The sequence below is a fragment of the Pantherophis guttatus genome, chromosome 3, assembly GCF_059756535.1.
Source record: "Pantherophis guttatus breed Tessera chromosome 3, ASM5975653v1, whole genome shotgun sequence".
Classification (NCBI taxonomy): Eukaryota; Metazoa; Chordata; class Lepidosauria; order Squamata; family Colubridae; genus Pantherophis; species Pantherophis guttatus.
The window spans coordinates 60,185,097-60,192,258 of record NC_142065.1 but is presented as its reverse complement, the minus strand read 5'-3'; positions in this window follow the sequence as shown (position 1 = coordinate 60,192,258).

Below are 7,162 nucleotides of genomic sequence, written 5' to 3'. Positions count from 1 at the left end.
TTTGTAATGTGCTAACTTTTAGAAAACTCTGCTATAAAAATATAATTGAATATAACTTGGTTTACTTTATGTCTCTAAACCAAGAGGCTTCACATTTATATTACATATGCTTAAGGAAGCCGGGTGAATAAGGGAATTGAACAACCAAAATAAGCTCTCACCACTGCTTTTCCTTACTTCTGAAGAGAGGAAATTTTCAAAATTATAAGCCAAACTAAATAAAATACCCTTGGTTTGGGAAAACAGCCTGCTTTGCATTAAGATCTCCTTAGGTGCATACCTTATATTCAGGGCACATTTATCATTCTGTCAAATTATAAAATACTTATTAAAGTAATCCAAGTAGGAATAGATTGGTACATTCTAAAGAGATAACGCACACAAGCATTATGCATATGTTATTGAGTCTTTAATTCCCACTATGCTCTCACTAGCTTATGCTGCTTGCTCGTGTGTAGGCGCGTTTGCATGATCAGCCTGCTAAGTGACCTAAGATGTTTCATATGATACAAATCATAATACACATGAAAGTGACAGAGGGAAGATACTCCATCCTATGTAGCTTTAGTCTGCCCATACCCATTTTACTGGAATTTATGAGGTTTTTGACATGTCTTGATATGCATTTTTGCTAGAAGCTCAAGTGTGTTGGGAAAACATTCTCTCTCCAGACATTAAGCAGCCTCTCTTATGGCCAAATTAGTGCCCAGCAACTGGCTTCTGTATTAGTTCTGTTTCTTGAATCCTTCATTCAATTTCCCTCAATTTCCAACTTTTGGGAATCAACTCTAGGCTTTTAACCAGAAGAGAGTTGGAAGAGAAAACCATCAATCTTGTATTTGGAAACAAGATATATTTACACAATTTTCTCTTTATACAACTCTAGAATGGAATCAATGGAGAAACTTTAACATTAGATGCAACAGCAGCATAGCACTCTGTTGCAGTGGCAAGAAAATAATATGGAATAATTGGAGTTTTGTTGATGTTTTGCCTGTTTTCTTGTATTGGTTTCAAACATTTCCTCTCTGCAAAAGTGTTTAACTGACTTACGTAACCATCTATAAGAGGACCTGCGTCGGCACCACTGGGGGAAGGTCTGTCTCTCCTTTCTGAGATTACATCTGGGTGTTTTCCATGTACCTCTGTACTGTCTGAAATAGAATCTGATTATTATTATTTGCTGACCTAATTGGGAGCTGTTTTCCTCTAAATTCTTCACATTATTTTGACATTTATCAGATGTCCAAGTGGGAATGGAGGAGGGTCAGTCTGCCAGAAAAGCAAAGACTTAGAATTACATAATAGAGCCAAATCCCCATCCCATTAGTGCTCCGGTTGCTGGATGTTTTTCTTGCTGGCTGATAATATGCTGAAGTGGGTCGGGTAGCAAAGCCAGAGCAGAAAACCAGTTAATTGTATATTACAAGTGGCACACACATTACAACAATACAATTTAGTTAGGAATCACACCTTATGCAATGCAAACAGCCGGTGTTGTGATGATACTGTTCGGTGGTGCAAAGATGAGATGGATAGCAGCTTAAATGGGAGAATAGCTTCTCTAGCATTGCTGGCATGCACCAAGAAATATTTGAGGATTGTTTCACACAAAACTTTCAAACCCTTGCTTCCGCAAAATAAGATGTGTGGCTCAAAGCTCAAAGCCATTAGATCTTACCACAAAATATTAATCCAGAATTAGGCAACTTGGTGTCCTTTAAGGCTTCAGTTCCTTTCAGACCAGCCAACAGTCAACTGTAGGGACCTGAAAAGAGTACTGCCTAAAACGGGGGTCTCCAACCTTGGCAACTTTAAGCCTGGCGGACTTCAAATCCCAGAATTCCCCAGCCAGCAAAGCTGGGAGTTGAAGTCCACCAGGCTTAAAGTTGCCAAGGTTGGAGACCCCTGGCCTAAAACATCTACAAGGTTCCAGGTTGTCCTATCCTACCTTGACTCCAGGCACAGTATATGATTCCTGGCTGGGACTAAGGAGTGACCAGTCCAGGGAACTCTGCTATGATAATAGAAATAGAAATAATAGGGATAGGATAGGATAGGATAGGATAGGATAGGATAGGATAGGATAGAATAGAATAGAATAGAATAGAATAGAATAGAATAGAATAGAATAATAGAATAGAACAGAACAGAACAACAGAACAGAACAGAACAGAACAGAATTCTTTATTGGCCAAGTGTGATTGGACACACAAGAAATTTGTCTTGGTGCGTACGCTCTCCGTGTACATAAAGAAAAGATACATTCGTGAAGAATCATAAGGTACAACACTTAATGATAGTCATAGGGAAACGTTCAATATAAATCTTAAGGATACCGGCAACAAGGTTACAGTCATACAGTCATAAGCATAACTCCTTCCCCCTCTAAATGGGATCCTGACCCCTGCTCAGGTCTGTTTTATCAAGTGAAGGGCAGGATGAGAGAGAGAGATGGAGGAGGCAGAGGAGAAACGTGATCCCCATTACTGTGCCCGCCCGGGCAGGCGAGTTCTGTCTTTCCCATTTCCTGCCTCTGGTGGCTAAAGGAAGTGGCGCTCGTGTTTCCTGGCTCTGGTTTCAAACACAGGCCCAGCATACAGTCGTGACTGCCCGGGGAACTGACACTTCCAGCCGTTTCCCTCCGGGCGTCGTGAAAAACTTCTCTGGGGAAAATCCTCGCGTACTTCAACCACCTGGGCAAAGGGGGGGGACGGGGACGGCGGATACGTATTGAAAGCCCGCCACTCATCTTTCATTTGCCCTGGCATTTACCCGGGGAGGGTCACAAGCCCTTCCGTTTCCTTTGCCGCTTCTTTGACCGAAGCTTCTTCCCGTTTGCCCCACTTCACTTTGCATTCCCCGGCTGGTCGCTCTCTCCTTTAGGCTGAGACACTCCAGAAATTGTTTATTCCTCGGCGGCGGCGCACCAAACACACACACACACACACACACACACACACACACACACACACACACACAGGATGAGGACGGGGGGGGCGTGCATTGGCACTGGAACTCCCCAGGCGCGGCTGTGCCACTTTTGGACCCTCGGTGTATCGTTGCAGGAAGGTCGACATATTCGGTTTCTCCTTCCCACCGAAGCTTCATGCCCCGTGCATGGAATAAAAACCTCTTTGTCTCCTGTAGTCTAAGCATATCCCCACCAACACCACGCATGGGAAGAGACCCCAGAGATTTAATCAGTTTTAATCGATTGCAGGGGTGCTTTGAAATAACAGGATCGCAGGTGTTAAATGGGAATCTCGGAATCTCTCCAATCAGTTGCATTCGGTGGGAATTTTCCAAAGATTCATCAGATAAATAATTTTAACTTGCTGGCTGAGGAATTCTGGGAGTTCAAATCCACAAGTCTTAAAGTTGCCAAGGTTGGAGACCCCTGCTTTAGGAAACTCGGGATCAAAGACTGGTGAAATCCAATTTTTTTTTACTACTGGTTCTGTGGGCGTGGCTAGGTGGGCGTGACGTGGCTTGGTGGGCATGGCAGGGAAAGGATACTGCAAAATCTCCATTCCCATCCCACTCCAGGGGAAGGATACTGCAAAATCCCCATTCCCTCCCCATTCCTGGGGGAAGAATATTGCAAAATCTCCACTCCCACCCCACTCTGGGCCAGCCAGAGGTGGTATTTGCTGGTTCTCTGGACTACTTAAAATTTCCACTACCGGTTCTCCGAACTGCTGAAAATTTCCGCTACCGGTTCTCCAGAACCTGCTGGATTTCACCCCTGATCAAAGAGACAACAATTCAAGTCTTATTCCTTGGCGGTATGAATTGGGTGTAACCAACAAGGTCTGTAAACCAGGAGCAGTTAGTTCTACCTTAAGGGAAAGGTGGGGAAACATCATTGTTGCGATGAACAGTACTGTTTTGCTGTTATTGATAAGACCTTACATGATATTTCATTTTATTCTAGCAGAATAAACCTGTTTTCTTCTAGCAGTCAACCTGTTGTGAGATCAGATGCTTAATGGATTTGTTTATGCACGCCTTCAAGTTTCTCTCTGCATCAAGGTGGGTGTCTGTTGTAAGGACACAACCAGGCTGTTCGAGAAGTCCCTGCCCTTCTTCCCACAAGCAGGTTGGCTCAGATGGTGGGTAGGGTTGGCTCTCATACCACTTGAGGCCATGATATGAATTACGCGATTATGGCTTCGCATCTAGTGTGAACCTAGCCAAGGTGGCTTGGAAATTTATATTAAGCTAAGATTTGTAGCTCAGGAAAATATCTGAACCAGTAGAGTATTCAATACGCCATGATTAACCAAACCATGGCTTCCCATGATGTATGAATGAGGACAGATATTTAAAATCTCTTTGTCAGGACAATTCGGTTCTGAGCTCTCTGAACTTGCTTGTTTTCTTGCAGACCCTTCATTACCCAAACTAGGAAACATCATCAGTTTGGTTCTGTTGTTTACTATTATTACACCAGAAAGATTTTCGCTGGAAAAGAAACATCTCCCCTTCCATTTCCTTACTCACCATTCTCGCCAGGGAAGTGAAAGTGATATCTGTCACTGAGCTGATCAAGGAAGTATTCTGGTATAAGCTGTGCTCCATCCCTGAAAGCCCAAATTCTACCACAGGAAGGCCACTGAATGAGGCTGCCCTTTCTGGAGCCAATTTACGGAAGGGATAGGTGCAGGGGTGAAATCCAGCAGGTTCTGACAAGTTCTGGAGAACCGGTAGGGGAAATTTTGAGTAGTTCAGAGAACCGGTACATACCACCCCTGGCTGGCCCCAGAGTGGGTTGGGAATGGAAATTTTGCCATATACTTCCCCCAGTAGTGGGGAGGGAATGGGGATTTTGCAGTATTCTTCCCCTGCCACACCTACCTAGCCACGCCCACCAAGCCACACTACAACCACCAAGCCACGCCCACAGAACCAGTAGTAAAAAAAATTGAATTTCACCATTGGATAGGTGGAAGGTTCCCCAAGCATCATCAGCTAATGGAGAAACAAACTCTTTCACTTAAGGTGGGGTACAGTGGAATGGTGGGATTAGCCACCTCTCAGCTTTCCCTTTTGCTTTAATCCTTCGTTATTTTATAAGGTGCCTGGAGTTGTTAAGAACAATTCATGAATGGCCAAATGAATTGATTGATTAAACTTAAGAGGGGGAATTGGGTGAAGCAGAAGGAAATGCTTCGATGCTGCCACTCAGTGCACCTCCTCCTTTGTCCTGGCAACATTGCCTGGTAATCAGGCAATGTAGGAGTTGGAAATTAGCCCGGCTCTCAGTTGAGAAGTGCAGAAGAGATCTGGGATGAAATGAGAGAAAATCATTAATAATCAGCAAATTCAGTCCTGATCGGCTTAGAGGCATAAGGCTTGGAGAATATAGATGCTAGACCAAACATCTGGAATCATGCTATTGTGATCGGTCTGCCTGTCATTGCAGTGATCATCAGGGCATCTAGTGGCAACCTCTAGTTGGAATGGAAAATGTCAAATACTATCACCATCTCTCTCTCTCTCTCTCCCTCTCTCTCTCTCTCTCTCTCTCTCTCCCTCCCTCCCTCCCTCCCTTCCTCCCTGTCTCTCTCTCTGTCACACACACACACACACACACAAAATGGAGAAATTAGAAGTTTCAACTGCACCAGAGTTGTTGCTAGGTAAGAATGACACTTGTTGTGTTCTTGCACAAGTCTTCAGAAATATTTTTTAAAATCATAAAAATAGTAAAGAAAAAAAAAACAGCCATGCCAAATCCTTGTCATCATTCACCTGCTAGTGACACAATTAGCAACACACAATTGTCAGAAACTGGTTTCTCCATTTGGGTTAATTTGGACAGCAAAGAACTAGCACTCTTCCAGAATGCCAAACTTGTATTTATAAGGAGCTCCTGTAAAACCTAACACGTTCTAGGGAAAAGTGCCAGTCTGTGGCAGATACCTCCGTGGTGACCAGCTGCCTGGTCTTTCCTCCAACCCAAGCCAAAATTCCCCTGGAGGCTAGTGCCCAGGCACCCAAAGGGAGAGCATGTGCCAGCAGTGATCCCTATGAACTGGATAGACCCCCAATCCCTGATCACATCAGCACTCAAATAGGCAGCCAAAGGTTTCAGGCCAGATCCGTAGCAAACGTGGCACGGAAGGGAAACGATCACTACAAGCCTGGAACAGCTAAGAGAGATTTTAAGAGATGAGACAGAGGCAACATCACAAAAACATGGCAGAAAAGGGATGGCCAGAATTCATTTGTCTCATGATAAGGGACGGGAAGTCCATATCAGTGATCACCAACTGGTGGTTCGCGAGAAAATTTGCAGAAAAATTATTTGCATTTTTTATATTGCACTAAATACTATTTATCTTTTTAAAAAATCCATATTAGTAGTCCACGGGATTTAAAATTATGAATTTAGTGGTCCCGGTTGGTGACCCCTGGTCCATATCATTCAAATTGTAGCAGCAAATCCTGGCAGGCTATTCCAGCGTTTCTCAATCTGGATCCACTTGAAGATGTGTGGCTGGGGAATTCTGGGAGTTTAAATCTTACCCATCTTCAAGCCGATCAAGGCGATTCTTATGTTGAATAGTTGTATAGTTCTTTTTTTAAAAAAAAGCACATTTATTTTATTGACAAGCTGTCCCTCCCGCGTTGCTTTCTTCAGCCGTTTATTTTTAAGCGACCCCTCGTCTCCCCCTTAGTCGTACCGCACCGGTTTTATTTTGGCTCATTAAATTTAATTAAGAACAGGGTAGGTGTTCCCTATTTAAGTGGTGTGTGCGTCTGTGTGGAGGTGGAGATGGATAATCACCTCCAAGGAAGCTAAAAGAAAAGATCTTTATTCAAAAGTGGGCAGTCGTAGTGAGCATTTGATTATTCTCGCCCCCCCTCCATCTCTTTGCTGTCTCTTTTTAAAGTGCACCTGAGCGCGCAAAACAGACACGTCTCGAAAGCTCTAAGGCGAGCGTTCCAAAATTCTTCTCTCTCTCTCTCTCTTTCTCTCTCTCTCTCTGCATATCCCTGCAATAATTTTCCGCTTTCCCTCGATAAAATTGCCAAATAATAATGAATCATTTCATAAATAATGGGTTTAGGGGCTTATCAGGGCAGGCGGGCCAGTGCCAGCGGCTTATCTCGGTTGGCCACGTTGCTCCAGCGATCCGCTCTCCATACTAAA